The sequence below is a fragment of the Silene latifolia genome, chromosome 5, assembly GCF_048544455.1.
Source record: "Silene latifolia isolate original U9 population chromosome 5, ASM4854445v1, whole genome shotgun sequence".
NCBI classification, from domain to species: domain Eukaryota; kingdom Viridiplantae; phylum Streptophyta; class Magnoliopsida; order Caryophyllales; family Caryophyllaceae; genus Silene; species Silene latifolia.
This window is the reverse complement of record NC_133530.1, coordinates 15,053,801-15,059,814: the sequence shown is the minus strand read 5'-3', so window position 1 is coordinate 15,059,814 and position 6,014 is coordinate 15,053,801. Positions and strand designations below refer to the sequence as shown.

At 35.5% G+C, this 6,014-nt stretch overlaps 2 long non-coding RNA genes across 3 annotated transcripts; both read right to left on the bottom strand.

The window, feature by feature from the left end:
- Positions 1-366: 366 nt before the first annotated feature.
- On the bottom strand, positions 367-1,229 carry LOC141656816 (uncharacterized). The gene is made up of 2 exons (XR_012548570.1): positions 1,161-1,229; positions 367-875 (listed from the first exon to the last, which is right to left on the bottom strand). It is a non-coding gene; the product is annotated as an uncharacterized LOC141656816 (long non-coding RNA).
- A 1,475-nt stretch (positions 1,230-2,704) lies between these two features.
- On the bottom strand, positions 2,705-5,477 carry LOC141656815 (uncharacterized). 2 transcript variants are annotated; one of them, XR_012548569.1, is made up of 5 exons: positions 5,197-5,477; positions 4,711-4,869; positions 3,196-3,340; positions 2,963-3,082; positions 2,705-2,740 (listed from the first exon to the last, which is right to left on the bottom strand). It is a non-coding gene; the product is annotated as an uncharacterized LOC141656815 (long non-coding RNA). The 2 variants fall into 2 exon arrangements; XR_012548568.1 differs by lacking the exon at positions 4,711-4,869 and having other exon boundaries at positions 5,197-5,462.
- Positions 5,478-6,014: the final 537 nt, after the last annotated feature.

Below are 6,014 nucleotides of genomic sequence, written 5' to 3'. Positions count from 1 at the left end.
TCTTAAACACTAAAATAACATGCTTTGAAAGAGGCAAGTTTACCATGATAACTGGATTTATTTTATATTCAATTACTTTTTTTATAAATCTGTGGTATGACGGTACGAAACAAAATGGCTCTTAAACTCTTTTTTGCTTAATTACCTACTACCAAAATGATGATTTTCCAAAGCTTTTTCGTTGTGGATCGTGAGATATTAAACGTCTTAGCAAACGTTTTGTTGAAATCGAATATAAATAATTATCCTCTCGCTCCTCCTTCCATGACTATTTTATTTCGTCCTCTCTCTCTCTCTCTAGTATTGATCATCCTCATCTTTATCCTCATCTCTCGGCTGTGGGTCATTGATACATTGTGGGTCATCGATGCGAAATCACTTAAAAATCCTTCGGTAAAATAAAAAATAATACTTACATCTTTGACTGTCTACCGTCACATTTGTAAAAAGCATTAAAACGCTTATTAGGAAGATACACGTATACTGCGCCTCTTTGTACAATCTTCATATCTTGTTATTAACAAACCAAATAAATAAATAATGAATTATATTTAAGCTTAAGGTGAGCCTAAATCGGCACCTTTTCGATATTAAATAATCTAGCCTTTTTCGTCGATGCTAGTTATCTTACTCTAAGCAGTAGTGAGCTAGCAGCTTGTTGTATCTTGTGAAGTACCCATTACAAGACAACCTAGAGAAGTTCTCCGCTCCTCCCGACGGGTGACGGCGAACTCGGCTATTGCTTGTGCCTCCCAACTGGGATCCACCATTGCTCACACTTCTTCCCTCTCAAGGACCATGAGAGGGGCTAGCACTTCAATTGGAGATACTATTAGCTTTTCTTCTAAAATCTTGCATCATAGATGGTATTTCCTCTACAAAGAAGTGATATAAACATTAGATAGAAGTAATGCACAGCAAAAATTGTTTAGGTCCGTCTTATTGTCGAATCGACACATTAACAAAGAGCACAAATGCATTGTGTATATAATAGACATACTTTTCTTTTGATAACATGATGATATAGGTGATTAATATGTCATCATCATTATAAAATATGATGTTCAATTGTAGGTTATCTTAATTGCAGTACCCTCTTATAGAAAGGAGAGTTACTGAAGAAAGGAGATACACTAAAATAGAAAAGATGGCAAACTTACTTTTAACTGTGAATCCGTGATTCTCGCTTTGTTTTGCGCTCGACAATGGCAAGCTTATCACGAAGTTGCGCATTTTTTTTCTCGAAATAAATTAGCCAAACAGAGCAATAATTTAAGACAATAAATTGAAGTTTTGCAGCTTGCTTACTCTCTAATACAATAAAATCTAATATTTAGACCACCGTTTAAATATCTAAGTTTTGCGATGAGCTTTGTTTTACTTCGACTCTATATTAACTCACATTCACCATATTTAACAATCAAAACTCCATACGACATAATATATAAACACCGCTTTACCCGTTTTGAATATATAACATGAGCCACAAATTCTTCAAACATTTTGCAGCCATATTAATTTGTGATAAAGATAATCAAATGTATATGTCAAAGATGACATGTTACACAAATAAGGGTCCCTAATCTAAGAACAAAATTAAGCGATTCGTGAGCCTTCGCCTCTTTTGCTTCCGCCTCAATGACCCCTTGTGTCACCACACACCACTGCACAGTACCGTCATCAATTTTCCATTGAACCAGTCCCTCTATCAGCCAAGACACATGCGTCAACATCTATTTTGACAACCCCATCCGTTGGACGAGCCCACATGTCGGCTCTCTCTGCTTCTCTAGAACGACATCACACAGCTTCACCTCATTCTTCTTCCTATTGTTCACGCCCTCCCTCACCCTCCTTATTACGCCCTCACCGACCCTGAGTACACTTGGCGTAACCCTTCATTTTAAATTGTATCCAACCAATACGAAATTTACCAATCAAAATAACCCGCTTGCTCACATTGCTGATCATGACCACCATATACTTCCTCACATCTTAACAATCCATTAACATAAAGTGAGCTAGGTAAATCCTAACAAAACCCATATTTTCCCTGCCATTAAATCATCACATTTCCGACTTCTCACCATTATATCAAAATAATCAGCTCTCGAAGGGAAAAAAATATCCTTTCGACGAACTATAACAAACAAAGTCTTGATTTTGGAAACACAAAAAAAAAAAACATAGTCGATAATTTAGGCATCATCCCTTCCATAAACATCACTGATTTGTTTGCCACATAGTCACCCAGATAAAACTAAATGCAAAGCCTTGAAAAAAAATAAAGAAGCAAACTCAAATAATGTAACCAGGGAATGAAAAAAAAAAGAACATACATATAACATATTAACTGAATCACAAGTAAGCATAATAAAAATAATAATAATAATAATAATAATAATAATGTACAGCTAACTACATTGATTAATTTCAACAAGGTACATCTTATCAGAAGATGAAACCAATGAGAAAAAAAAGCACAAAATGAAACAGAAATGACATAAATAAAGAATTGAAAGTAATTAAATTAGTGTTCAAATCAGTCTCTTGTAAGGGGAAAAATGCAAGTTCCATGCATGATTCCCAACACAGGAACAATAACCAGACTTGGATGATTCTTTCTTCGCACCATGTGTGATTATATTAAAAAAGAATGGCCATAATGGCAGGGAGCAACACAAGATTCGACAGGGCAACTCACCATATACGAAAGTGGGCAAAAACGCATATCTGAAACCTGAAGGAATTCCACCAGAAAAAGCAGATCAGTAATAAGCAGATACCTGTAGCTAGGTACGACGACACATCGCGAAAATCGCCAGGGCTCTCTTCCATAGGACACCATGTCCAGAGCAGTAGATAGCATGATAAAAGTGTCAATTTTAAGACACGGACACTCACAAATATAGAATTTAGGTACAAAAAGAAGTCCTGCTCCTCAACTTTATAGAGGACTAGCCTTTACAGTTCGGTCCAGAGAATATGACAACAAAAATTGATCCCAAGAGAGAAAAGACATAATATCAAAAGTATGGCCCGTCAATGTCTTGATGCATTGTAGCGTTTCAATATTTCGAACCTGAAGAAAATCGGATTAGCAAAAAGCAAAGGAGACAAATGGAAGGAGTATTTAAGTTGTACGACCTAAATTAACAAAAAGCTTGAACTGATATATGACACCAGATCGCTTACTCTAATAGAATTGTCCATTACACCGGAATGAAGTCTATTGCTTCAACAAACATCATAACAACAGGCTGGTGACGCCTCGTGAGAGATGCAGCTGGCTCAACACAATTGATGGTTGGTTGAATTTCCAAGCCAAGATACTCGCACCCTACATAAGTTCGCACACCATTATAAGTAAATAATAAATAAGTGACCCAAGAGCTGAACAATAAAAAAAATGCAGGCTTCCCATTCTTCCCATGTAGTGCTGTATATCAGCAATCTAGCATTTTTTTGTTAAAAGAACCACAAATTTAGTATTAAAAAAAAGAGCGGACATATGCTTACTTACCAAAATACCCTAATGTAAGTCTCACGCCTTTTGTCACGCAGGCACCAAAAGATAAAAAAAGTAAATAAGGGTATGCTGGTCGTTTAATTGAGCAAAAGATATCCATATACGGAAGCGCAAAGAATCAAATGGAACAGCCTAAAATAGAAATTGTAAACACTTCAATGGAACGGAGGAAGAAATAGATTACTGATTAAGTTTATAGTGTACAAAGCCATATTACATGAATACATGAAGTAGAACACCCGGAAAACTTATCATTGGCAAGTTCTTAACCTATCATTCTCTAACCTATCATTCTCTAGAAGCTAAGAAAACTATCCGTCTTCGTTAAATTTATCAGAAAACTTATGTGAAATGGAACCAGTTCCCTATTGTATTAATCAAGTCTTGAAGATTACTTCATAGGCTATTTTAAATTTTTAACAATAGTACAGTTTGCTGGGCTGCTCTCTTTTACCTGATTGTCCATGTAAAACACCATATCCTCTATATTTTTTCACTATTTTCATATGATACGATCACAGAGAAAGTCAAGAGTATGCTACTGATTTCCTACAACAACAACAACAACAACATCAGAGCCTTAATCCCAAAATGATTTGGGGTCGGCTGACATGAATCATCCTTTCGAACCGTCCATGGGTGAACGCACGCCTCAAAATGCGAATACAAAGGGGAAGATAAAAAAACAAAAGGGAGAACGAAAATGTAATGGAAAGTCAAGGTGAACTTAGGGGTTTTAAAATCGAATTCCGTCTTTTTTTTTTATAAAAACTTAAAATTTAAATCGAGAGAAAAGATTAAAACGATTTTTAAAAACCGAAATAGGGTTAAGGATCCGGATAAGAAAGTGGTTGTTGAAAAAGTGTGTAATAAAGGAGAGAAAAATAAATAAATTAATTTCTTTAAATTAAATAAATAAATAAAAACACTAAATCTGTCAAAAAACATCAAATACTAAAAATCCACATGTATCCTTTCCCTCCATTGTGCCCTCTCCGTCACCATACTCTCCTCAAGCCCCAGAACTCTCATATCGTTCTGGGGCTTGAGGAGAGTATGGTGACGGAGAGGGCACAATGGAGGGAAAGGATACATGTGGATTTTTAGTATTTGATGTTTTTTGACAGATTTAGTGTTTTTATTTATTTATTTAATTTAAAATATTTATTATGAGCACTTACCAGCATATGAGCCCATATAACACCAATCAGCACAAGGAACAAGCAAATACCATTGCAAAATCTCATTGTTTTTGTTTGGTTCTGTCCTTGCTTGTGGTTTGCTCTATTCAAATTCGCATCACATTTGCCAAGAAACAAGCTTGCATGAATATCTTCTAACTGAAAACACACGTGTTATATACTTATACTCATAATGAAGTACTTTAATTCTTAGACAATACTATGAAACAAATAAGAACGATAAGATAAGATCAACAAATTTGTTTGTGTTCAAGTATAAGTGTCAAAGCATGTTTATAATATCTCCAACTTTCGCATGATGTCTAATAAGCTCCTAATTTGACTACTTGCCTACAGCTAATATTTGTTATGTTTTAGCGGTTCAGTGCCCGAGTACAATTTAATTGTCTGTGCTAAAAGAAGATGCTATCTCAAAACAGAAGTTCAAATGTGATCAAAAAAAAAAATCTAGGAAAATGTGTCTACCTTCAACCAGTCATACATCGTCAAGAATGTAGTAGTGCAAGACCAGTCAAGAACACGTCGCAGTTCATGAAGATACAAGGCAAGGTAATTAATTCCATCATTTCCCTTCTCTGCTGCCTCCCTCGCTCCGGGACTGTGATAGATGGCGTTAACATGGTAAGGTCTTGTTTAGACGACACCAGAATTCAGTTTCCGGAAATCTTAGAGGAGCTTTGTGTATACTATAAAACACTCGACACGTCCAAGTGCATATGGTCTTTGACAGATTGTTGTAAATTGCTGAAATTTTGCAAAAAAAAAAAGAAAAAAGAGAATTAATCACACACCCCAGCACTACTACTAAAGAAAATGCAGTCAAACACAAAGCAGGAGCGTCACAGACCCCAAAACCGAACGTTTTGCTTTCGACAACAATAAGAACAACTAAAGTAACACCAACAAACACTTCCGCTAACAATAAGGACAATAATAACAACACTAATAATAACAACAATTTAAATAATAATCATAGTAACAACAATAATAACAGTAATAATATTCCTTTAATAACAGAAACAAACACAGAGTACTCGGAGCAAAGCAGACACCGCATTGTGCAAAGACTATTCGAACCAATAATAATAATGACAATAGCAACAACAGGAAGCCGCCGGCGCCGATCACAGTACAACAACCCAAGTCCATTCCAAAATCGTTAGTAACAGATCCTAAGCTCCAGTAAAAACTACGCATACAGGACTTACATCGCACTATCAACAACATGTTGACCAAAAAACGAGAAAGGAACAAGATTAGTTTGAAAAAATCAATAAATAACA